A 27877-nucleotide genomic window follows, 5' to 3' on the forward strand; every position below is an offset into this window, starting at 1 on the left:
TAGATATATCACCTTTATCATTATCACTCCCTTCTTCTTTATCTGGAAGATTTGGTGCTGAATATTTTTTTAAAAACACTCAGTGTCTGTTGCAATTTTTCAGGTATTGGTGTAAAAATTACAGTCTGACTGGCATGAACAGTCCTTACGTGTTTTTCTTTGTAATCAGAGTCTATTTGCTTGCTGCATTCTGCGCATTGGATGCATTGACAATAAACACTTTTGCATGTTTTTTTCCATGTTGCGATTTGATGTACACAATGTGAATTTGGTATCCAACAATAACAAAACATGCACTGGAGAGACCCACCTGTATAGCACTGATAGCCGATACTATAAATAAATTTCAGAATGAGTGTGTTCAACTTTCCAGCCCCAGAAGTCGTACAAACATTAGGCCCTTTCAAGCTGCTGTGTAAAATGGGGTTAACTGGGCTATTTGCCCGGTTAGCGCCCACTCACATGGTAGCTTGAAATGGTCCAAACCAGTCACTGTGATCCATATCCAACTGGGTCCCCAACCTACCTCAGAGGTAGTCAGGGAACCCAGTTAAACTTAATTTGGTCACATCCACTAGCAGCTTGAACAGCAAACCTGGTTACTCCTGTGATGTCAGCGCTTGCACACTGGTGTCACAGAGAAACCCCTGGGTGAAGTGCCTGTCGTGATTGGGGGGTGGGAGAGAGAGGGGTCACTGCTGCAGTGGGGGGGAAGAGGGGTCGCTGCTGCAAGGGAGAGGTGAGGGGTCACTACTATGGGGGAGAGGAGCAGGATCACTGCCGCAGGGGAGAAGTGAGGGGTCTCTGCCGCGGGGGAGAGGTGAGGGGTCACTGCCGCGGGGGAGAGGTGAGGGGTCACTGCCGTGGAGGAGAGGTGAGGGGTCGCTAATGTGAGGGAGAGAAGAGTCACTTTCATGGAGGGGGTAGAGTGTGGGGGGGCCACAAACTGCCACTGCTGTGAACACCATTCTGGTTGTGACAGCTCAACATTCACAGTAGTGGGACATTGCTAGTGGGGTGCAATTGATGGCGTGGGTGTTGATTGACAGTTGGTGTCGTGACTGATGGGGGAAGGGTGACAGACTGGGGTGGTGCTGATTGACAGTGGGTGGGGACTAACAGGGCGGTGACTGATGGCCGGTGGGGGGGGGTGCGCAGGGGAGACTTACCGATAGTTCCCAAGTGTGTGATGCGTAACTTACCACATCATCGTGGGGGCGGGATTTCCCTTAAATCGATGGGTTGGTGATTTAATGAGTTGTCCCCCTGCCCCACTAATTGTACCTGAGTCCCAGGAGGGCTACCCAGGTGCTGCAGCTTAAAAGTGCCTAGTGTTACATTTCAGCTGGCCACGTGTGACCAACTCCTGATTTCCAAACCTGAACAAACTTGACAATTAACTCAGAAATAAGAGCGTGGGTTTATTCCCCCAAGTACTCCTGAAAAAATTTAATGGGGACAAAGTTAAGAAGTTGTTTATCAAGAATTTTGGTTGACTATTAGCTGGCAATTAATTCGCCATCCTAGTTAATCCGATTTTTTATCTTCTTGCTTTGCCCGAATTTTCCCCACTGTTTTGTCCGAATTTGGGAGGCAGTTACCCCTCCTCGGGCCCCTGAGTCGTACACCACAGGCTAAGGGGTCATAGGTGAGAGGGCTTTGAGGCTCTGTATGGGGAATGGAGGTGTGTAGGGATTGGATGTCCAGCCCAGGTCACTGGAACATATTGAAGTAATGGAGATGATGTGAGGTGTCCTGGAATGTAAACACCTCCCCTCCACTCCCCCCCCACCAGAGTTTTTTTTTCTTGTTCAGGGACCTTCCTGTTTTTGCTAAGGGCCCAGACCTGTGGATTCTGCATGACCTGCTGAGTTTCTCCAGCGCATTGGTGAATTTAGGAAAGATGGTCAACTGTGTCTTCATAAAACGTATCACAACAATATTATGCATTTTTTTTCCTTCCCTCCAAATGTGTTGTAGAATTTTATTCCTTTCAGTCCACTTGTCTGTGCTCTTTGGCTTATCCCTTTAATAACTCCCGTCAAGACGTCAAGGTTTCTGGAGGTAACACTAAAACACTTGCAGAGGGAAGGTGCCCAAGAGAAAAGAAGCAGGTCCCTCGTCAATCTTTGGGTGAAATCCTCTCTTTCCCCATTGTCCTGTATTAGTACTTACTCCATTCAAGACTTGCTTGGCATCGCTTCCAGAGCATCCACTCCCACTTGCGCTTTTAATTTTAGAAGCGGAAGAATTCTTCACGATTTGCTGCTTCACGCCTCTCCATCCCGTCCCAGCTGATGGTTCAGGTATTCAATCCGCGCTGCCCCTTCTCGGCGCAGCTGCGGCTCAGGTGCGCTGCGGACGAGGAGAGGAACAGTGGCGGCCGCTTGCACGCATGGCTGTAGCCATCTGGAGGTGCAGGATCGCACTGAGGCAGCGGGGGAGAGAGAGAGTGTGAGAAGACCCAGCAGTAAGTGAAGGGTCATTGCCTTGACCGAAACAGTTGCTGAGGAACACCTCACGCGGATTCAAGGCACGCAAGTGTCGCAATTGTAAACAGGGCTGCATCTGCTGGAGCGTGTCCGGGACAGCGGTTCATCCAGCCCAGGATCGTGGAACATCCCCCCCTCCCCCATTGTGCTCAACGCACATAATTAAGGGCATTTAGCCAAGTTAATCCTTAAATATGGCTGTATACTTGTGTATTGTCTTTAAAATCTTCACTTACTGGACAAATGAAGGGGGGGGGGGGGTGATACAGGGAAGAAAGAGCGTGCAATGATCGAGTTCAACGCGATGCTCTGCAGATGTTCAGGTCGAGTGTGTTGTGCATTGCAAATAACAATTCTCGGGAGGAGAGGTAATATTATTTCCAAAGGGCAAATAGGCTACACGGCAGAGTGCAGGGCAGACACGTGCTGGAGAAACTTTAGAGGGTCACGCAGTCTCCAGCGGGCTGGTCAGGTACACGCGAGTGAGAAAAAAACAGCTGGCAGCCACCTGCATCTAACTCTGGCTCCAGTTTGTTCGCTATTGATCAATCTGTTCGAGTCCAGCAGGTCACAAGTGATTCTTGTTCTTTTTCTAAACGTAAGAAAGTTCTGCATCTCTTAATTCCACCATTGCAAATGTTGAATTTCAGTGGGTGAATTGTTGATAGAAGTGGCTTTCCCTGTGGCCTTTTGGTTTCATTTGTGAGAAATCTCAGTGGTGTCACTTCCATCGGAGATGTTGCTTTGAAGTGTTTTCTTGCTATTGCTGCTTCTCCATGCAATCAAATCTGGCTGTCCTCTCTGGCCAGGTGTGATAGGCGCACCTCGCTCCACTGAAAGGTAATGTGGAAAAGTAGATGACACACGTGGCCTCATGTGTGCTGGATAAATGTGTGGGACTTGGTTTAAAGCTCTGCTCTATCACTGAAGTCTTTTGTTTAAAATGTCTCGTCAATCAGCGGAAGACTCCTTCCATCACATTGTCTCTTGTCAAAAATAATCTGTGAAACATGAACAAGCCTTTGGTTGTTGTAGTTTAATACTATATTAAATAATGGCAACCAAAAGTTTGTATTATAATGTGTTTATATATTGTAATGCATTAAACAAGTTTATAATCTATAAAACTTCCAAGCAAATATTAATGTGTGAAATCTTCAGCTAACTGGCTCTCAAATCAATAAAACGTGAAGATGAGAGATAAGATGCAACATTAAGATGAAGCTGGAATAATTAATGTTTAATTCAGGGAAATTGTTTTTTGGTGAATAATGTGGATTGAAAGCTCCTTAATTCCCCCCCCCCCCCCCCCCCCCCGTAAAGCCAAATCCAGATTTTTATCATTTATTTTCTGTATGTCGAAGGAGAGATTGGGTTTATGATGTTGCAGGCTGATAAAGGCATTAGAATAATTTGTTCAACCATTTGACAAATGGTTGCAATATAAACATTTTAATTTGAAATTTGGATATACAGCCCAGAGACAGGCCCTTCTGGCCCATAAACCTGTGCTGCCCACATACCCCAATTAATCTACAACCACCAAATATCTTGGAGGGTGGGAGGAACCTGGAGCACCCAGAGGAAGCCCATGTAAATAAACATGGGAAGATTTTTCAAACTGCTTGCTGACAGTGCCATTTTGATGCTGGAGTGCTCTATCAGTGTTGCATTAACTGCTATTATGTTAAATGAAACATTTTATTTTAATCACAATTATATTTAAGTGTCCGAGAAGATTGATAAATGCAGATCACTACACTTTAATGAAGCCTTTGACAAGATTCCATGTGACACATTTATTAGTCAGGGACACATGGGATCCAGGGTGAGCTAGCCTGGATATAGATTTGATGATCGTGTACACAGAATGGTATGATTATTTTTCAGACTCATGATCTGTGACAAGTGGTATGGAATGAGGATTATTGCTGAGCATTGTTTAACATCATTTATATTAATCAGAATAAGAATGTAGTAAATGTGCAGATGACACTTAAATTAGTGGTGTAGTGGACAGTTGGAAAGGTTATCGAAAGTTACAATAGAATATTGATCAACTAAGTCGTTGGGCCAAGGAATAGCACATGGTGTTCAATTCAGATTCTGTATGAGTGTTGTATTTTGGCAATTTAAATCAGGCCAGACTTGCATGGTAAATGGCAGGGTCCTGGGAACTGTTGAACACCAATATCTGAGATGCAGGTCCCTGAAAGCGGTGACAGAGGTAGACAACATGATGATGATGTTTGGCAAGTTTATCTAGAGCTGCGAGTACAAGGTGTCATGTTACAGCTATACAAGACATTGGCAAGGCCACATTTGGAATAGTGTAGAGTCTGGTCACATTACTGTGTGGAAAAATGGCATTAAACCTAAAGGGGTGCAATAAGGTTTTGACAGGCTGTTCCTGGGACTGGAGGACTTGAGTACATGGAGAGGCTAGGACCTTTTTCCCTAGAGCATTGGCGGCTGAGTGGGGGTGTGGTGGTTACCTTTATAGAGGTTAACAAAATCATGTGAGGGGCATAGATAAAGTGAATAGTCACTTTCATTTCCAAAGGGCAGGAAAGTTTAAACCTAGAAGGCATAGATTTAAGATGATTGTGGAGGGGTGGAGGGAAGGAGGAACCAAGGTACAACTTTTTCCACACATGATGATGCCTACATGGAATGAGCAACTAGATAAAATAGTACAGGCATGTACAATTATGACATCAGAGACGTTTGGACAGGTGTGTGGAGCGGAAATGGTTGGAGCCAAGCATATGCATAAGGGACTTAGATGAGCAATTTGATCAGTATAGATCAGCTGGCTGAAAGGCCCGGATTCTGTGTTTTTTTGACTCCAGTGAGAAGAAACTAGAAGAATTTGAAGTAATTGGTTTAAAATTAAAAGCACAAATCAAAGTGTCACTATTAGTTGAATGCCACTCCAAATCCAATGAAATAAAGAGAAAGAGACACAAGTTGTTAGATGAATTTGTAAATTTGGGATATTTTGATGCTCAGTATTTTAAGTACTTGATTCCTTAGTTCAACTGTAGTAATTGATATATTTGAATTAACAATATTTTAATAATATTGAAGTACTTTTTTTAAAACAAGGTTTTCTCTGTTGCATGAAAATTGAGGCTTTTTTGGGGGAGGATGGTGGTGTGGAATATGAGAAGTTAACCTTGCACCTTGATGGTCAGGGCCAGAAGTGAATGCCAGAATATAAATTGGTCAGCCTTTCAAGGGCACCTCTTGACATTTGTGGAACAAAATGTAGGCATTTATCCACATTACCTTGGGGCAGTTAATTGCACTGGCCATTAAACTGGTCCTTGCAGTTTACTTTTACATTATTGGTGACATTGCACCTCATCTCCTTGTGCCCAATGCCACCGTCTTCATCATTATCTCAAACCTAGATCAAGTCAGTGACAAAAATTGTCAGAAAATGTTAACATTGATGGAAATGTTAAAATTAAGTTATAAGCTGTGATAAGGGTAAACTTTGGAACATGTTGAAACTCTGATTTGAAAGGATAAACAGATAATATCATGATACAGGACAGTTATGGAATTGTGAATGATTTGAATAAAGCTGACTATTTCCACAAAGACCAATAACTGAGCATGGAAATGGTTTGCAAAGTGCACCAGCAATGGGAGCAGTCATAAACAAAGTGAGAGAAAACATGGGCTGTTTGCAACATCCAGAGTAGCAGTGGTCTATTGCCATCGCAATCCTTTTGAATTTTTCATCTTTAGCCCATCACACTTGCTATGATGCATTTTAGTTATGGTGCAAAGCCTTTCCTGCACAATTTTGCACTATGAAGGTCTTCAAAATGAAAGCAGGAAGGAAGCATAAATAACCAATCAGTATGCCAGAGCATCATTGCCTCAGCTTCTCTGCAGTTTAACATCTTGGCCCATCCATTTTTTCCCCCCTTCTCATGGTTGGCATTTCTCACTTTGGTCTGTTTCTTCAGTCTCTGCTCAGATCACAACAAAGTTCTGTTCGGTCATTGTCTCCACAATCGATGCTTGCAACTGGTACAACAGTGTTTTTAAATTTCTCATCATTTAAAAATCTAACAGATCTTGTTCCACTCCATTTCCATATAGTCCTGCCAGTGATTGTGCAGTGGCAGTTCTGATTGCTGCAACAATGAAGGCTGTTGCTTAATTTTAGGAGCTCTCCTGATTTTTTTCTCTTCTGCACAGTGATCCTTTTTTTTTAAGCCTGGTATTTTGATCAAGCCTTGATATTAACCTTAATGTATAGTTCAATAGTTACTACTTGCATGGTTTAGCACTCTCAGCTGGAGGATTATAGAACAGAGGTCGATATGAGAAAAGCAATATAGTAGATTTGGAAATGGTTCCTATTTATAGTCATTTCTTCTTGTCCTCTTTTGCTTAAATTTTCCAGTTGTTAATTTCTCTGGGGATATTTAATAAATCTGTAATGATTCAATTTATTTTGTCTGGATGTCAAAATATAAGCAAATGTGAGTCAGAGCAGTTGTTCTTGCAAGGAATCCCACAAACTATCACTAGAATAGTTGAGGCAAGATATGCTGGGAAATCCTTCACACATTTGGGGCTCCCACACCAGCAGGAAAATCTTTTTAATATTGTATTGATAAATTTTAAACCATAATATTAATTACATTTCATAAAATTCAAAAATTATTCAAAAGATTATACATGTGGTATATATATAAAAAAAGACAAAACCCTACTCCCCCTCCCTAAAAAGAAAGAAAAAAAGAGATTGAAGAAAGAAGGACCAGAGAATGCCAAGCAAATAAAGCACTTGTAACGTAAAGTCTAATATTGGAGGTTACCAAGAAGTGAGATATTCAGATAGTTTATCAAGCGTACAAACTGACATTTTGTAAATACAGGTGCCATATTTTCAAAAACAAGTGTATTTATTTCATAAACTATATGCAATCTTCTCTATGGTATACAGCTATGAAGTTCTGCATGCCATTTTTCCATACCTAAATCTATATCTGATATAGCCATATAACACTTTATGGCATGGAAACAGGTCATCTTGGTCCTTCAAGTCCACGCCGGTTCACTCAAACAACTCCTCCCGCCTATTCTCCGCCCATTACCCTCCAACCCCCTCTTATCTTTGTATATATCCAGCCTCCTCTTAAATGAAAGAATTGACTCTGCCTCAACTATTTCCTCCAGATTATTCCATTCAGCCACCACTCTCTGAGTGAAGAAGCATCCTCTCATGTTTCTCCTAAAATTTTGCCCCCTTACCTTTAACTTGTGTCCTCTTGTTTCAAACTCCCCTGCTCTCAGGGGGAAGAGTCTACTTGTATCTAGTCTATCTATTCCCTTCATAATTTTAAACTCCTCTATCTATTCCCCTCTCAACCGTCTACATTCCAATGAATAAAATCCTAGCCTCTTCAATTTTTCTCTGTACTCTAGGTATTTTAAGTCAGGCAACATCCTGGTAAATCTTCTCTGCACCCTCTCCATCTTATCTATATCCTTCCTATAATTTGGAGACCAGAACTGGACACAACACTCCAAACCTGGCCTCATCAACGCCTTAAACAGTTGCAGCATCACTTCCCAGCTCCTGTACTCTATACTATGATTTATGAAGGGTAACATACCAAATGCCTTCTTAGCCACCCTGTCAACATGGGAATCCACCTTTATATATATATATATATATATATATAATATATATAAATATATATATATATATATATATATAAATATATATATATATATAATATATATATATAAATATATTTATATAATATATATATATAATATATATATATAAATATATATAATATATATATATATAAATATATATATATATATAATATTTATATGTATAATATATATATATATAATATATATATATATCGTTTTTTTTTTCACACTGTGAACCATATCAACCAAAATATGTACAAACATATCTCATTAAATTTACACAGTGGTCTTTTCTCCCCTTCCCCCCCTTTCCCTCCCTCCCCTCCACCCTCCAAAACTCATAAATATTCAACATATACAATACAATAAAACCATAAACAGTATTTTCACACAAAGGAAAATAAACCAGAAAAATGTGTCTATTTATTACACACTGAATCTAGTCATTTTGTCTTATAATTTTCATTCTCATTTTAGGGGATGGAGGTCGTAGGCAAGCACTCTCTGATATGTTCCATGTATGTTTCCCAAATTCGTTCAAACATTGTGACTTTGTTTTTTAAATTATATGTTATTTTTTCCAATGGAATACATTTATTCATTTCCATGTACCATTGCTGTATACTAATGCTCTCTTCCATTTTCCAAGTTGACATTATATATTTTTTTGCTATCGCTAAGACTATCATAATGAATTTTTTTGCACTTTATCCAATTTGAGGTCTAATTCTCTACTTCTTATGTTACTTAAAAGAATTTTTTTTTGGTTTGTTTTTTTTAATTTTATTTAGTATCTGATTTAATTTTTCCCAAAACATATTTACTTTCGTACATGCCCAAGTTGCATGTCGTGTTGTTCCCATTTCCTTTTTACAGTGAAAACATCTATCCAATAATGTTGAATCCCATTTTTTTAATTTTTGAGGAGTAATATATACCCTGTGTAACCAATTATACTGTATCATGCATAACCTTGTGTTTATTGTATTCTTCATAGTTCCAGAACATAACTTTTCCCATACTTCATTTTTTATCTTTATGTTTAGATCCATTTCCCACTTCTGCTTAGGTTTATAGTTTATTTCATTTTATTAATGTACATGTTGGTTATAAATCTTTTGATTATCATTGTGTCTGTAATCACATATTCAAAGCAGCTTCCTTCAGGTAATCTCAAGCTGTTTGCCAATTTATCCTTTAAATAAGCTTTCAATTGATGATATGCAAACATTGTACCATGAGTTATTCCATATTTGTACTTCATCTGTTCAAATGTTAATAAATTATTTCCCATAAAACAGTTTTCTATTCTTTTGATTCCTTTTCTCTCCCATTCTCTAAAGAAAAGGTTGTTTATTATAAAAGGGATTAGCGGATTTTGCGTCAATAGTAATTTTGGTATTTGATAATTTGTTTTTTTTTCCTTTCTAAGTGGATCTTCTTCCATGTATTAAGTAAATGATGAGTGAGTTTTTATATTACACCAGCTTTTAATCCCACTTATAAAGCATATGTTCTGGTACCTTTTCCCCTATTTTATCTAGTTCTATCTTAGTCCAGTCTGGTTTTTCCCTTGTCTGGTAAAAATCTGATAAATACCTCAATTGTGCGGCTCTATAATAATTTCTAAAATTTGGTAGCTGTATACCACCCTCATTATATCTTTCTGTAATTTATCTAATACTACCCTTGGATTCCTCCCTTTCCACAAGAATTTCCTTATTATTCTCTTTAGTTTCTTAAAGAATTTTTCTGTTAAAGGAATTGGTAACATTTGAAATAAGTATTGTATCCTTGCGAACATGTTCATTTTTATGCAGTTTATCCTCCCTATCAACGTTAGTGGTAATTCTTTCCAATGTTCTAATGCTTCCTTCAATTTCTTTATTAGCGGCTGATAATTTAGTTTGTACAAGTGGCTTGTTATTATCTAACCTGATCCCTAGGTATTGGATTGCTTGTGCTTGCCATTTAAATGGTGATTTCTTTTTTAAATTCTGTTTAGTCTGCATTACTCATTGGCATCACTTCACTTTTAATTGCGTTGATCTTACATCCCGATATTTCTCCATATTCCTTCAATTTCTTATGTAATTCTTTTACTGATACCTCTGGTTCTTTTAGGTATAGTATGCTGTCATCAGCAAATAAGCTGATTTTATACTCCTCCTCCTTTATTTTTATCCCTTTTATTTTATTTTCTATTCTTATCAGTTCTGCCAAAGGTTCTATTGCTCAGATGAACAATGAGGGGGATAGTGGACATCCCTGTCTAGATGACCTACTTAAATTTAAAGTGATTCAATACATATCCATTTACTGTTACCTTCGCCAATTTTCATCTATTACACATTACTTTAATTCAATTTATATATTTTTTCGGTAAATTGAACTTCTGTAATACTTTAAATAAGTAATTCCACTCTACTCCATCAAAGGCTTTTACTGCGACTAGAGCAACAGCCAATGCTGATTTCTTATTTCCTTGAACTGGATTAGATTAATAAGTTGGCAGACATTGTCCATTGTTTGTCTTTTCTTAATAAATCCAGTTTGATCTTGTTTTACTATTTTAGGTACACAGTCGGCCAATCTGTTTGCTAATAATTTTGCTATTATCTTGTAGTCTTGAGTTAGGTAGAGATATTGGTGTTAATGGATCCTTCCCCGTCTTTGGTATTATTGTAATTATTGCTGTCTTACATGAAACTGGCAAGTTTTGTGTTTCTTCTATCTGGTTCGTAACTTCCAGGAGAGGAGGAATTAATAACTCTTTAAATGTTTTATAAAATTCTATTGAAAATCTATCCTCTCCTGATGTTTTATTATTCGGCAGCTTTTTTTAATATATCCTGTACTTCCTCTATGTCAAATGATTTTATTAGTTTGTTTTGTTCCTCTTCTTGCAATTTCGGCAATTCAATTTTAGCTAAAAATTCCTCTATTTTATCATCTTTCCCCTCGTTCTCAGTTTGATACAATTGTTAATATAATTCCTTAAAATTTTCATTAATCTCTGTTGGATTATATGCAATTTGTTTGTTTGTCCTTTTTCCTTGATGCCAGTATCATTCTTTTAGCTTCTTCTGTTTTAAGTTGCCAGGCTAATATTTTATGTTTTCTTTCTCCCAATTTGTAATACTTTTTTTTCATTATGTTCTTTTCCTTGGGAATCCTCCTTCAATGAACGCTGCACCATAACTCCAAGATCTCTTTGTTCTTGTGCATTCCCCAATGTCCTCCCCTTCACTACATGTGTCCTATTTTGATTATTTTTTTCCGAAATGAAGCACCTCACACTTCTCTACATTAAATTCCATCTGCCATCTTTCAGCCCAATTTTCCAGACAAACCAAATCCTTCTGTAATCCTTGAAAACCTTCCTCGCTATCCACTACTCCCCCAATTTTCATATCGTCTGCTTATTTAGTTACCCAGTTAACCACCCCATCATCCAAATTATTAATATAAATTATGAACAAGAGGGAACCTAGCACCGATCCTTGAGGCTTCCATCCTGACAGATAGTTGTCCACAATGACCCTCTGCCCTCTCTCCTCCAACAACCTCTGAACCCATCTTACAATTTCTCTATTAATCCCTTGTGAATGAACCTTCCTAGTGATTGAACCTTCCTTACTAACCTTTCATGTGGAACCTTATCAAAAGCTTTGCTAAAATCCTGATGTGCTACATCAACTGCATCCACCTTTCTTGTCACTTCTTGTCACTTCTTCGAAAAACTCAGCAAGGTTCGTCAAACATGACTTCCTCTTCACAAACCCATGCTGGGTGCTCCTGATCAATCCCTGCCTATCCAGATATTTATACACACCATCTCTAAGTATACCCTCCATAACTTTTACTACCACTGAAGTCAAGCTTTTAGCCCTATAATTACTTGGCCAAAACCTCATGTTTTTTTTTAAACAATGGAACTACATTAGCAACCCTCCAATCCCCCCGGCACCATAACCTCCTCCAGTGATCGTTGAAAAATCAATGACAGTGCCTCCGCTATTTGCTCACTGACCTCCCTTAATGTCCTGGGGGAAAATCCCATCATCTTATCCACTTATCCACTTTTACTGATCCTAGAAGCTCCAAAACCCTCTCTTTACTAATCCCTATCTTTTCCATAACTAAGCCAATTGCTTCACTTATCTCACGTAGTACAATGTCCTTTGCCTTCATGAACACAGATGAAAAAAAATCATTTAATATCTCTCCCATCTTATACGGTTCCTTGCACAGATTACCGCTCGCATTTTCCAGCGGTCCTATTCTATCCTTAACTCTCCTTTTACTATTCACATATCTGTAAAAATCCTTTGGATTCACTTTTACCTTATCAGCTATTGACATCTCATACCTTACTTTTGCCTTTCTAATTTACTTCTTAAGGTTTTTTCTGCAATCTACGTAATAATCATACATCTTATCTATTTTTTGCTTATTAAATTTAGTACATTCCCCCCTCTTATCCTGAACCAACTTTCTAATTTTTCCAGAAATCCACGGTTCCCTTGAACTTTTGGCCTTGCCTTTCGATCTGACTGGCATGTAAAGATCTTGTACTCTCAATATCTCTTCTTTAAATTCCCTCCAAATCTCCTCTACATCCTTTCCAGAAAAAATATCAGACCATACAATTTTCTGCAAATCCCTTATCATTTCTTCAAATTTGGCCTCCCCCCCCACCCCCTCCCTCCCCCACTCGAAGACCTTCAACCTCAGTCCTGACCTATCTCTTTCCATATTTGAGTTGAAGCTAATAGACCCATGATCACTGGATCCAAAGATCTCACCAACGCACACTTCCGTCACCTGCCCTATTCCATTCCCTAACAATAGACCTAAAGCTGCCTCCCCTCTCGTAGGCACCTCAACATTATGCTGTAAAAAGTAATCCTGAACACACTGTTCAAAGTCTAAGGCATCCTGCCCTCTCACCAATTGTGTTTCCCAATCAATATTAGGAAAATTGAAATCCCCAACTATCATAACCCTATTTCTACTACACATCTCAGTTATTTCCCTGCACATTTGCTCTTCCAGTTCCCTATCCTCTTTTGGCAGCCTACAATATACCCCTATATTTGTAACCTCACCTTTCTTATTTTTAAATTCAACACACATAGCCTCCCATGATGAGTCCTCCAGTCTATCTTGCCTCAGCATCGCTGTAATTTCTTCCCTGATTAGCAATGCCACACCACCCCCTCATACCCCACCAATTCTGTCATGTCTAAAGTAGCAAAATCCCTGAATATTTAACTGCCAGTCACAACCTTCCTTCAACCAAGTCTCACTAAATGCTATCACATCATAACGCCACGTGTCAATCTACACCGTTAGTTCATCCACTTTATTTACCACACTCCTTGCATTGAAATAAATGTATCTGAGATCTTCCACCTTTAACTTTCTGCCTCTCACCTTCTCTACAATTATTACTATGACCACTATTTATTACCTGCTATTCCACCTCCAGGTTGTGTGAAAAAGCCTTTTTTTGCCTAAAGACTCTGTTCTTGATCTTCTCCCTGACATGAACCCTTGTCCCCAACCTTACTAGTTTAAAGCCCAAGCAAACGCTCCTGCCAGGAGACTGGTTTCTCTGGGATTTAGATGTAACTCATCCTTACAGTATAGGTTCCATCTCCCCCAGAAATGGTCCCAGTGGTCCAAGAATTTAAAACCCTGTCTTTTACTCCACCCCTTCAGCCACACATTCAGTCTCCACCTGACTCTATTCTTGCCCTCACTCAGGACCACTTCTTCCTTCATACCAATGTCATTGGTATCGATGTGAACCACAACCTCAGGCTCTTTCCTTTCCCCCTTTAGGATTTTCTGGACTCGTGTAGCCACATCCCGGATCCAGGCACCAGGGAGGCAAACCACCATCTGGTTTTCTTTCTCTCTTCCACAAAAACCTCTCTCTGTCCACCTTACCATCAAGTCCCCTATAACTATCACCATATTCTTCCAATTACTTCCTTTCTGGGCTACAGAGGCTGACCCTACACCTCTGCCTACCTTAGCCTGACTATCTCCTTCCTCAGTACTCAAGGAGGAGTACCAATTTCTGAGGATTTCAGGCTCAGATGCTCTCTTTGGAGCACAACATTTCTCTTTCTTCATCCTAACAATAACCCATTGCCCCTCCTCCCAGGAGCCAGGTGTGACCACCTGACTATAACTCCTATCTATGATGGCCTTGCTCTCCCTGACCAAAGCAAGGTCATCGAGCTGCAGCTTAAGGTCCTTAACTCGGTCACTTCAGCTCAGCACACAGTGCACACATGGAAATCCAGGAGGTTAGAAGACTCCATGACTTCCCACATGTGACAAAGGGAGCAAAAAACTGCCCTCACACTCATCTTTCCTCCTTCTCCTTGTGCCCTACAGAGTAAATATAAAAAGATGTATATTAAATTAAATGTGAATGTCTTACCTCAATTCAGATATGTTCATCCTCAGTCTCTGCTCGTTGAAGCCTCTCAAGCCAAAGCCTCAAAGCACCATTCCTTCACCGGGCCACTCACTCACTGGGTCGCTCCCTAATACCTACCCTCCTTTTATTGGCCCTTGACCAATTAACCCCTCGACCTCTCCAAGCTCCTCCTCCTCTCAACAGTCGCCCGAGCTCTGATTCTCCGCCTCCTCCTCCTCCTCCTCCTCCGACTCCTCGCCCAAAATAGTAAGCCCAACATGATATTGTTATGCATGTCCTAGAAACTGCTAAATTGATGTGCACAAATTCAATTTGATGCATAGTTGATTTAAATTTAGGTCTTATAATCTTACTCAATAAAAATAACATCGGATCCTGTGGGAACTTGACCCCCATAATCTGTTCCAAAAAAAATTTCTAAATTCCAATTAAATGTGTCTGACTTTAGGATATTGCCAAAAAAGTTCCCAATATTTTTTCATGCACGTCAGCTAAAAGCATAAAAGGTATTCCAAATAAATCCATCATTATCTATGTTTGGTGCATAAATACTCATCAATATTTCAGAATGAATTTTACAATGAACCAAAACAAACCTTCCCTCAGGATCAATAACCAATCTCTTTTAAATTTCTGATGTTCCTTCTCTGTTAAATGTGTTTACTGTAGAAAAGCGATATCAGCTTTATTTTTTTTCAAATAATCTAATACCCTCTTTCTTTTAATCAGATTATTAGGACCATTTATATTAAAACTTAAAAAATGTAATACCTTACTATTAGCCATTAATTTACCAAAAATTCAAAATTTTCCTTTGCCTCTCTTCTTTGACATCTTAAGACTATTACCCACACTTGCCATCTCTGTCCAAAGAAAGAAAGTAAAGAAAAGAAAAAAAATTAATAAAACAAAATAGAACTCCCCTGCCCCCACCAAAAAAACAGTACTGACATATAAAAAGACGAGTACTATCTCCCTCTGTTGTGGGAAATGGCTTTCACCACATAGCTAGGGAAGGAGAAGGAGAAATACCCCCCCACCACCCCGAGAGAGTAGTCATTATATAAATTTGAAAAATAAGCAGTTCATCTTTAGGTGTAGCCAACCACTTCAAGATCTCTATAAACTTGTTCTTCATCAAGGTCATCCATTTCTTGTCATGTCAACTCTTTCTTTCCAGCTTGTATCTTGTATATAATTTGTTGACTATAACCAGAAGGAAAATCTTCATCTTGATTTGGATGTGCGCTCTCCAGAAGAGTGTGACCTTGTTATAGTTCCACAATGCTTAATGTTGGCCACTTTGTCAAAAACACAAAGGTAATGGACAAACTCAACAGACGATGCAGCATTTGGTGTGTTTCTCCACAACTTTCATGTAATATATAAGAACCCAGCATCTGCAGACTTCTTATTTACCAAGACTTTGGTCAAGTCACTTGTAAGGTAATTTTTTTAAAAAATGTCAATGCTGCTGTAATGACAGCGCTTCTGCTAGTGCAGATCAGGGAGAGAGGGAGCGGAGACTCAGCGCTGCTCTACTGGGTCCTACTGCCCAGTTCTAATGTAGACAGTTCTGTACAGGTTTTTAATAGCCTGTTAAAGGAGCTGAGTTTTTAAAAAATTCCTCCAACCACAAGGTCAGTGCTCAAGAAAGCAGCACCTCTGTTGGGTAGTGAACCATGAGGGATTGCAGGCTCTGGCAGAGAAGCGGACTGGTGCAGGGCATCACACCATTGAAAAGTGGAAGCATGGGAGATGACCCTACAAGATGGTGACCATGACTGAGGACCAGTGAGAGACTCAGGAGCTGAAGGACTCGCACAGGCTCATTGCTGTTGGGGACTTGGAGTCAAATAACTCTCAGACTGTGACCTGTTGCTAACCTCTGATGTAATGACTCGTAGAGGCTCATGGGAACCATGACTCGAGGATGCAGAGGGCAAGAAGGTCTCCTGAAAGGCCTCGTGTGCTGAAGGTTTCCTGATTATATTGGAGGTTTTGATCTGGAGCTCGGATTGCCAATGGTTTGAACAGGAGCCTGTGTGGCTTCAGAGGCTGTGGGAATGATGGAGGCAAATCCAGGGAAATTCAGTGTCCCTGAAGGGACACTTATTTTTTTTTTAAACCAATTGTTTACTGCACCAGGTGGCTTTTGGGATTTAATTCCTGTCTTGAGGAAATTCACCCATTTTTACAGTGTAACTGCTTTGATACTTTGAGAGATTGAGGCATGAACTTAGATGGTTTGTTACATTGTTGAAAAAAAATTGTGGAGCTGCTAGTACTGTTGTAATGGCATCACTGCTGCTGGTGTGTACTCGTGGAGAGCAGAGACACAGTGCTGCCAACTGGGGTCCTACTGCCCTGTCCAATTGCAAATGGATCCATGCAGGCTTTAAGCAGCTTGCGAAAAGAACTGACTGTTGTTATTTAACATCCTATGACCACAGTGCAGTGAACAGGAATTAATGGTCTTTGTATTGTTCAAATGGCTGGCTCCTCTCCTGGCTCCAACCTCACCTATCCAATATAAACCTGGGTTTTCCTACCTTACCTCAGATTCATCTGAGGACTATTGGGTCTACCAGCCATTGATTGTAAGCTATTAAAAGCATTTTTGTACTCTTCACTTGTCACATTACAATTTTAATAGCTTAACTTTGAAATGGGATGGAAGCTCCAGATCAACCCTCTGTTCCCTGAGCCCCCGGAGTAATTCGCCTACTGGTTGCAGTATTTCCAGTCCTACCTGATGGCCACACAAGATATCTCTAACTTGGATAGTCTCCAGAGATCGGCACTTCTCTCTTGAGTCATCCCCAAAGGATACACTGTCATCGTGGACTATCCAACCTATGAGTCGGCCATAGAAGTCCTGAAAGCTGACTACATGAGGCCCAAGAATGATGCACTGGGGAGGAACTGACTCTCTCAATGTCGGCAGCATCGAGGTGAGTCGCTGGACGACTATGTTCTTGAATTGTGGGCCCTGACCAGAAAACGCCACAGCGAAGTGGCCACGGCCCGGGTGAGAAAATTCGGGACACCCTCATGGCAAAGGTGTGGTCAAGGTATGTCAGGCAGGGAATGCAGGATTTTGGGAAGAAAGACATGGCCATCGCCCTGGAGCTAGCAGAAATGGTTGAGCAGGCCCAATGGGGAGTTAATGACCTCACGGGTGAGGATCAGGTCATTGGGGAAACTGTGACCCCCGCAGCCTCAGCACCAACCACTGTGGCCACGCATGTCTGTTAATGCTACTTCTTGGACAGGCACAGCACCCCTGTGCTCAATGCCCTGGGAAGGTCACCATGTGCGCAGAATGCTGTAGGTGAGGGCACTGGGTGAAGGTTTGCCGAGTGAAAGGGAACCCAAAGAGGGTGACCGCGTGTGCAACCCCCAAATCATTGCTCAACGCATGCCTGAGCCCCAAAGGACCAGCCTCCGCCTCTCCATGCTGTTAACTGTCAGCATCTTGCTACACCTCATGGCAGGACCTGCCACCGGAAGGGAAGCATCACGAGAAGCCATGGTGGCCATCTTGCCATGCATCTAGGTCAGTGCCACCTAGTCCGTCATCAGATCAAGATGGAGATTGGCTATCTTTTCGCACCTCCTGGTTGACGCCATTTAGTCTGTCCATGGGCCAAGAGGAGAGAGTCGACATCAGAATGGGGTGCAACGGGGTTTCTGGAGCACTGGCATCGGGTCGTCCTGGATCAAGCAACACCTCACCAATTCAACAATTGAATAACTCAATGATGGAGTTGAGGGTAAATGGACATTTGACTGATTTGTTACAAGATGAAACCAGCAACCACAAAGAAGGCATATCACGCAGGAGTAAAGATGAAAAATAACTTTATTAACAAAAATTCACCTTCAAACTTTAATTCAAAATCCCCCCCTTTTTAAAACAATGCCACCTGGTAGCTATGCAGATTTCTATAAGAGTGTAAAACTAATAAATTCCCCAGCCTAAATATAACAAATGTAATTAAAGTCTAAGTTATACTTCCAACCAGCCCACAGAGAAACTTAGACTCAAAACACACAAGACTCACAAAACTTCGATCTCAACCTAAGCAAAGATCATAAACAAAATTCAGTTTGTTTGATAAACTGAAGCCAAAAGATCTTTGAGTGAGAGTGAGATTGAGAGTGAGAACGAACAAAATTTGAAGTTGTCTTGTCTTGTCTTACAGAGAGAGGAACAATGGCTTGGTCAGGATCCTTCTGGCTGCCTTTGGAATGTTCATCCTTTATGAAATCCCAACATTCTAAACTGTCCTCCAGACCATGACTCATGCTCTGGGCCTTCTTCCACTCCACAGCACCCCCTGTGGTGGTTTATCGTCCAAGTCCAGAAATTTTTAGATCGTTTTCTGCACATGCTCAGTCTGTCTCCCACTCTCTCAGCAGTCCACCTTCACCTTGGCTCTCTAAGGCAAATTGTCACTTTTTAACATAAAACCACAGAACACCTCGGCCAAAACACAACACAGAACTCTGTAACACCTCCCCTGCTCAAAAGAATATTGGTCCACAAGAACAAATATTTTACAATTAATGGAAGTATTATATAAATAAAATAAAATAAACATATTTTTTTACAATAAGTATGTGATTAGATTCATATCTACCCAGATTAACATCTTGGGAAACAATCTGCTATTATATTATCCATCCCCTTTATGTGTGTAATAATTAAGTCATACTCTTGTAATAGTAAGCTCCAATTCAATATTCGTCTGTTCTTACTTTTAATTCTACACAGAAAAACTAATGGATTATGATCAGTATATATTATTAATGGTTTTTTGAGCAGTTCAAATATACACATCAAAATGTTGCAATGCTAAAACAAGCGCTATTACCTCCTTCTCAATGGTTGAATAATTTTGTTGATGGTCATTAAACTTTTTTGAGAAGTATGAAATAGGATGTTCTACTCCATCACCACCCTTCTTCTGTAACAGTACAGCACCAACCATTTTGTCACTGGTGTCCACGGATAAGGAGAATGACTTTTCAAAGTAGGGAACACAAGTTCAGGCTGATGGCATAAAATGGCCGGTAACTTCAGAAACGCTTCCTGGCATGCATCTGATCAGATAAATTTTTCATTCTTTCCAAGTATTTTTGTTAATGGGAGTGCAATTTCTGCAAACTTTTATAAAATCTATGATAGTAGCCAATCATACCTAGAAATCTCAGAAGAGATTTCTTATTACTGGGGCTAGGGAAACAGATAGCCAATACTTTTGCTCTAACCAGTGCCACCTGTCCCTGTCCTACCACAATACACAGATAAATTACAGTGGCATGTCCAAACTCACTCTTGTACAAATTCACTGTGACGTGTGCTTCCACCAGTCTCTGAAATAACTGCTCTAATTCAAGCATGTGTTCTTCCCATTTATCTGTCCTAATTACTAAATCATCAATATAGGCTCCTGTGTGCTCTGAACCCTGAATTATTACATTAATCCTTCTCTGAAATGTTCCTGGTGCATTTTTTCATCCCAAAAGGCATAACATTATACTCATACAATCCAGAAAGTGTAACAAATGCAGAAATCTCCCTGTCTTTCCCTGTCAAAGGAACACACCAGTATCTTTTTAAAAGATCAATCTTTGTAAGAAACTTAGCCTTCCCCACCTTATCTATCCCAATCATCTATTCTGGGGATAGGGAATGCATCAGTCTTTATCACCATGTTTACCTTTTGATAATCTATATAAAATCTAATTGAGCCATCTGGTTTAGGCACCAGAACACAGGGTGAACTCCAATTTGAACTTGATTTTCAGATGATGTTATTTTTGAGCATATAATCCACCTCTTAATCCAACAATCTGCTCTTTTCCTGATTAACTCGGTAAGGATGCTGCTTAATAGGCTTAGCAGCACTGACCTCCACATCATGACAAGCCACAGTAGTTTTTCATGGAACATCTGGGAATATATCCTTTAATTTCTTAAGTAATGTCTTAATTTCTTCCCTTTCCGAATTAGTCAAATGCATTAACTTGGAATCTAAGTTTTGCAAAACTATAGAATTTTCCAGTCTGGGGCTTATCACTTTCTGTGCTCCATGGCCTTCCACAAAACTTACTTTCCTTACTTTTCTCTATAACTAGCACCTTGGTTGGAATTCTAGTCTACTCTTCAATCATTTTCTCAAAGTAAAGTTTAAGCATGTTCACGTGACAGACCTGTGTCTCTCTTCGATGATCAGGTATTTCACCTTGTATGGTACTGAAAAATGTGCTCTCAAAGGGTTTGACTGCATTGGAAACAGAACCAATACTTTGTCGACAGGTTTATTGTCCCTAATTTTTGCTTTGATCATACAGAATTTTCATTTTTCCCTGAGCAGTTTTTAAATTTTTCCTTGCCATCTCGCAAGCCATATGTAATCTGATTTTAAATTTGAAAACATAATCCAACATATTTGATTGTATATCATTATGTATCCACTGTTCCTCCAACAATAGTAATGGACCCCTGACTTCATAACCAAACACCAACTCAAATGGACTAAAGCCAAGAGACTCCTGAGTTGCCTCTCTAACAGCAAACAATAACAAATAATTCCTTCATCCCAATCCTGATTATTTTCCATGCAATAAGCCCTCATCATATTTTTCACAGTTAAATGGAACCTTTCCAAGGCTCCTTGTCTTTCAGGATGATAGGCAGACGACACAATTTGATGGGCTCCCAATTCATATATCACCTGTTGAAATATTCCAGACATAAAATTACTCCCTTGGTCTGATTGAATTTATTTGGTTGGCCAAACAGTGTGAAAAATTTTAGCATAGCCTTCACAATCGTCTTTGCTTTAATGTTTCTCAGGGGAATAGCCTCTGGAAACCTTGAAGCTGTGCAGATGAGTGTTAACAAATATTCATTTCCTGCTTTGGTTTTTGGCAATGGGCCAACCCAATCCACTATCACTTTTGAGAGGGGCTCCCCAAAAACAGGGATGGGTTGTAAAGGTGCCACTGGTGGTCCTTGATTAGGCTTACCCACCACTTGACCAGTGTGACAGTTTCTACAAAATTTCACAATATCCTTTCTTAATTTCGGCCAATAAAACTGTTTCCTTATCTTTTCTACCATCTTCTTCTCTCCATGGTGACTTCCTGAAAGTGTACTATGAGCCAACTTTAATATTTTCATTCTTGTAAGATTTGGGAATTACAATCTGCCTTACTACCGCCCAGTTTTCACTGGCAGGTATCACTTGTAGTCTCCACTTTCTCATCAATATTCCATCTTGAACAAAGTAACCTACTGGCACAGTTTCAATTTCTTGGTTAGACAGAATCTTATCTCTTATCTCTTATCCCAGCACGATCAGCATCATGCTTTTGTTTAGCTATTAATTCTTCTCTTGACAACAGCAAAGCTGGATCCTTAGGTTTGTCCTCAATGCTTGCCTCCATTACAGGATCATCACAGACTTTCTCTACCTTTTTTATAGAAATGGCTCTAGTAATGGCACACGCAGGGTAGATTTCCAAATCCATTTTGGACTCATAAACCAATGGCTTACTTGTAAGTTTCACCGCATGTATGACTTTACCCTCTGCTAAATCATTCCCTAACAAAAGAGAAACTCCATCCACTGGCAGGCTTGATCTTTTCCCTATCGTATCTGGGCCATTAACTAAGTCTGATTTCATCACTGTTCTTTGCAAAGGTCTAGGCTCTGCTTCACGACCAATGCCTTTAATTAAATTCACATCTCCAGTATCGGTCTCCTCACCAAAATTCAAAACGTTGCTTAATACAAGCAATTGGGCTGCTCCAGTATCATGCAGGATTTTAACTGATTGGATCCTTCTTTAACCAAAATGAAACCTTCAGTCATGAATGGTTTAAAATATCCCTAACTTTCTCATTCTGAACACAGGCAGTTGGTACCATCCCTTTCTCTTTCTTCCTTTTCAGTACAAGACAATTTGCTATTATGTGCCTGGCTTCTTACAATAGTGGCAAATAACACTCAAAAATTTTCCTTCACCTATTTCTCTTCCTCTCTTCCTTTAACCTCACTTCTAAATTTCTTTCTACTCTATTATCAGCATATTTCTTTGAAAGGTTTTCCCTGGTGTCCACTTAGACGTGGTTTAAAGCATATTCCTCTGCGAATTTAGCCAATTCTTGCCAAGTTTTTATATTTTTCTCTGCCAAGTACACTTGAATATCATCAGGAACACAATATTTAATCTCCTCAATCAGAATTATTTCCCTCAATAAATCAAAGTTATTTTCTACTTTTATTGTGGCACACCACTGATCAAAACACACAACCTTCCTATAAGCAAAATCTAGGTAAGATTGGGTTGCTGCTTTTTTTAAACTCCTGAACTTTTGTCTATAAGCCTCTGGGACTAGTTCATAAGACTGGAGTATAGCCTGCTTTACAAATTCGTAATCAGCTGCTTGTTGTACAGTGAGACATGAGTACACATGTTGGGCTTTCCCTTTAAAAACACTTTGTAGCAGAAGTGACCACTTGTCTGGTGGCCATTTTAAATTTACAGCTACTTTCTAAAATGCTGAAAATACTGGTCTATTTCAGCTTCTTCAAATGGAGGAACTAACTTCACTTCTCTCCTGACCAGCACGTGGATTTTGGGCTTCTCCCTCTCCTTGTGTTAGGTCAACCATAATTTAGCTAGTTCTAGCTCATGCTTCCATTCTTTCTCTCTCTCTTCCATTTCTGCCTGCCTTACTGCTTCCCATTCGGCTTTCCTTTCTGCCTCTCTTTTTACCTCTAACTCTAGTTTTCTCAAAGCCAACTTCCTCTGAAGTTTTCTTCTTTGGAAACTATTCTAATGCAGCTTCTTAAAATATCCCCTTTCCTACATAGTGCTTGACAATTTTTTGGGCAATTTTTTTTTTCATCCCAGTTCTTATTGTAAGAAGTTTTAACTTGCCAACTGTAACCATCAGTTCTGACATTTTAGCCATTTTTAAATTAAGCACTGAAGGGTTAGCTATGAACTGGTCAATATTCATAGTTGCTGGTTTTTTCTGCTGGTGATTTATACACTCACTGTTTATTTTTAATTTCAAGCTGGAGGTTGAGTCAAACTCAGACGACTCATAACTAAGCACAAGTCAATTGCCCCTAAAGTTTCTAAATTGGTTTGATCCTAGATGAATTCCCCAAATTATGTTACAAGATCAAACCATCAACCACAAAGAAGGCATATCACACAGGGGTAAAGATGAACAATAACTTTATTAACAAAAAAAATTACCTTCAAACTTTAATTCAAAATCCTCCCTTTTATAACAAAGCCCACTGGTTATTATGCAACTTTCTATAACAATGTAAAACTAATAAATTCCCCCGCCTAACAAACACAAATCACACAAGACTCACAAAACTTTGATCTCAACCAAAGTAAAGATGATAAACAAAATTCAGTTTGGTAAACTGAAGCCAAAAGATCTTTGAGAGAGTGAGAGTGAGAGTGAGAGAGAGAAAAAACGAGCACAAAATTTAACGTTGTCTTGTGTTGCTTACAGAGAGAGGAACAATAGATTGATCCTTTTTGAAATCCCAACATTCTAAACTGTCCTCCAGACCATGACTCATGCTCTGGGTCGCCTTCCACTCCACAGCACCCCCAGTAGTGGTTTATCTTCCAACTCCAGAAATTTTTAGATCATTTTCTGCACATGCTCAGTCCGTCTCCCACTCTCTCAGTTGTCCACCTTCACCTTGGCTCTCTAAGGCAAATTGTCATTTTTTTTACATAAATTCACACAGCACATAGACAAATACACAACACAGAACTCTGTAAAAGATTGCTTAGTAGACACTGGCTCCACGGAGAGCTATATAAACTCTGCAATGGCCCTGCGTTACAACTTGAGTGTACCCGACGGACTACCACATTTTCCTAGCTTCACACACTTACTCTGCGATGATCCAGGGGTATTGTATAGTATGTTTAACTGTAAAAAGGGAGGAATTTCTTAAGTTCCGATTGTATGGACTGAAGGATTTGTGTGCTCCTAGGTTGCTGGGCCTGGGCTTCCTGCTTCACCTTCAAAATGTGACAATGGACTACTCTGGCCCAATCGCTCCAATCAAGTATGGAATAGAAGGTCCCAAAAGCCGGATGCCACATGTGGTCTCTCCACCCTAAATATTGATTTCCCACCCACCTTCACTGTTTCCGAACCTGACTTCCGATTGCAAACCAATAGCAAAAAAAAGCAGGCGATGTGGGGAATTTGGAACTTATTACAACTGAGACACAGCAGCTGCTCAAAGAAAACATCATTGAGCCTAGCAACATCCTATGGAAAGACCAGTGGTAGTCGTGAAAGGGGAAGAAACGTCCAGGCTAGTGTTTTACTACAACCAAACAATTAATCATTTCACACTCCTGGATGCACAATTTCTCTCCCCCCCCCCTCTTGATTTTCGGATATGTTAAATGAAATTGCGCAGTACCATGCCTATTCGACCGTTGACCTGAAAGCAGCATACCATCAGTTACTGATTCATTATGGGGACAGTCCCGACAGAGCATTTGAGATAGATGGACGGCTCTATCAGTTGTGGAGGGTCCCTTTTGTTATCACCAATGGAGTCTCTGTCTTCCAGAGACAGATGGACAAAATGGTCGATGAGTACAGGTTGAAGGCCACCTTCCCTTATCTTGACAATGTCAGCATTTGTGGAGACTCTGAAAGACCATGATGCCAACCTCCAGAGGCTTCTCCACACGGCCAATGCCCAGAAACTCACATACATCTCCAGTAAGTGCATGTTCCTGATGAAATGTCTGGCAATCCTGGGCTATGTAGTCAAGAGTGGTGTCTTGGGCCCTGACTCCAATCAAATGCATCTCCTGTTAGACCTCCTGATACCAAGGACCATGAAAACCTTCAGGAGGTGCTTGGGCTGGTTCTCCTACTAAGCTCAGTGGGTCTCTCACTATGTGGATAAAGTCAGCCCACTCTTAAAGTCCGCCCCCTCTTAAAGTCTGCCCCCTCTTTCCCATTGTCAGCTGAAGCCCAGGCAGCTTTTGACTGAGTTTGGAACTACATTGCAAAGGCCACTATGTATGTGGTGGACGTGAACGCACCCTTCCAGGTGGAAAGTGATGCCTCTCACGTAGCTGTGGCCATTATCCTTAACCAGGTGGGGAGGCCGGTTACCTTTCTCTCCCATACCCTACAAGGTTACGAGCTTCAGAACCCATCTATAGAGAAAGAAGTCCAAGCCATCATCGAGGCTGTCAGGCACTGGAGGCATTATTTGGCCAGCAGAAAATTTATACTGCTCAATAATGCAAAAAAGGGCAATATGAAGAATAAGATCGCTAGGTGGAGGATTAAGCTCTCCACCTATAATTACAACATAGCATAAAGGCCAGGTACTCTCCTTTCAATCTTTTTATTATTATTATTATTATAATTTATAAACACATACAGTTCAAAAGGCCAGGTACTCTCAATGAACCTCCAAATGCCCTGTCAAGAAGAAGCTGTACCTCTGCACACTCTGGACAGTTGCGGTCACTGCACAATGAGCATGGCACGCAAGGCACACAACCTGCATCAGGGAAATGACCTAGTCCTGCCAGGTCTGCATGGAGTTCAAGTCGCACTTCTACCACCCCAAGAAAGTGCACCTGAAAAAGGCATCCTGCCCCTTTGAATTACTCAGTGTTAATTTCAAGTGTTCCCTCCCTTTCACCAAAGGAAAAGTGTACTTTCTCAACATTGCTGACAAGTGTTCACGTTTTCCATTTGCCATCATGGACATCAGGACCTTGCACTCTATTTTCACCCTGTTCGGGTATGCCAGCTATATCCATAGCAACTGGGGCTCATCATTTATGAGCGAAGAGCTACGCCAGTACCTACTTGTAAGAGGTATTGCATTAAGCAGAATGATTAACTACAATCTCTGGGGGATCAGACAAGATGAAAAAGAAAATGTGACTGTATGGAAGGACATGAAATTGGCTCTCTGGTCCAAAGGCCTTCCAAACTCGTGCTGGAAAAAAAAGTTCTTTCCATGGCACTCCACTCCATAAGGTTGCTCCTCTGCACAGCGACCAATGCAACTCCTCACGAGCTTATGTTTACATTCCAGAAGAAATCCATGACTGGGACTATCTTCCCAGCTTGGTTGATGGCACCAGGGCCAGTCCTGCTGAGAAAGCATGTGAGGAGGAGCAAGACAAACCCCGTAATCGAGAGAGTGCACCTGCTGCACACCAACCCAACGTATGCCTATGTGGCGTACCCTGACAACAGAGGGGACACCGTCTCGATCAGAAACCTGGCAATTGCCGGAACTGAGGGTCTGATGCCTCAAGGGTGTCAGGAGTAACTAAGTACCCCACTTAGGGTCCTGGAGGACACTGCTCGGTAAGTGGACTAATCCAGCTCAAGACCTGAGCCAGAGCCTCGAGACCCACTGACCTTGTACTACAGCAGTTCAGGAAGCCCAGTCCTCCAGTACTGTGGCGCTTGACCAGAATTACCAGACATCCTGACAGATTTATAACCATATAAATGTTTACGGTGTGGAAACAGGCCATTTCGGCCCTTCAAGTCCACGCCGGTTCACTTGAACAACTCCACGGCTCTCCGCCCATAACCCTCCAACCCCTCACATCCATGTACACAACCAACCTTCTCGTAAATGACAGAAGGGACCCTGCCGCAACTATCTCTTTTGGAAGATAATTCCATTCTGCCACCACTCTGAGTGAAAAAGCATCCTTTAATATTTCACCTAAAGTTTTGCCCCTTTACCCTTAACTTATGCCCTCTTGTTTCAACCTCCCCTGCCCTCAGGGGACTTAATTTGTAAATATTTGTAAAATATTAAGCATTTTTTTTTGAATGAATGTTCTCTGTTTTTCACCCATAGGTGCAATTCTGAAGGAAGGGGTGAATGCAGTGAACTGGAATTCATTGTCTGGAATTCATTTCAGATGGCTGGCTCCTCCCCTGGCTCCACCTTCACCTACCCCAATATAAACCCCGGTTTTTCCCCCTTACCTCAGATTCACTTGAAGACTATTGCATCTAACAGCCATTGATTGTAAGCTATTAAAAGCGTGTTTGTACTCCTCACTTCTCTCTGAGTGCAATCAGTCGCGTTACACATGGGGTCTTGGCCCAACATAGCGGCACCTGTGTTCAGCAGCAGCCACAATGGGTTGC

General features: G+C 40.6%; 1 long non-coding RNA gene across 1 annotated transcript; it reads left to right on the top strand.

Moving 5' to 3' along the window:
• Positions 1-688: 688 nt before the first annotated feature.
• LOC138752537 (uncharacterized) lies at positions 689-27780 on the top strand. The gene is made up of 3 exons (XR_011350726.1): positions 689-739; positions 24702-27073; positions 27582-27780. It is a non-coding gene; the product is annotated as an uncharacterized lncRNA (long non-coding RNA).
• The last annotated feature ends 97 nt before the right edge of the window (positions 27781-27877 follow it).

The sequence above is a fragment of the Narcine bancroftii genome, chromosome 1 (assembly GCF_036971445.1).
Source record: "Narcine bancroftii isolate sNarBan1 chromosome 1, sNarBan1.hap1, whole genome shotgun sequence".
Lineage (NCBI taxonomy): Eukaryota > Metazoa > Chordata > Chondrichthyes > Torpediniformes > Narcinidae > Narcine > Narcine bancroftii.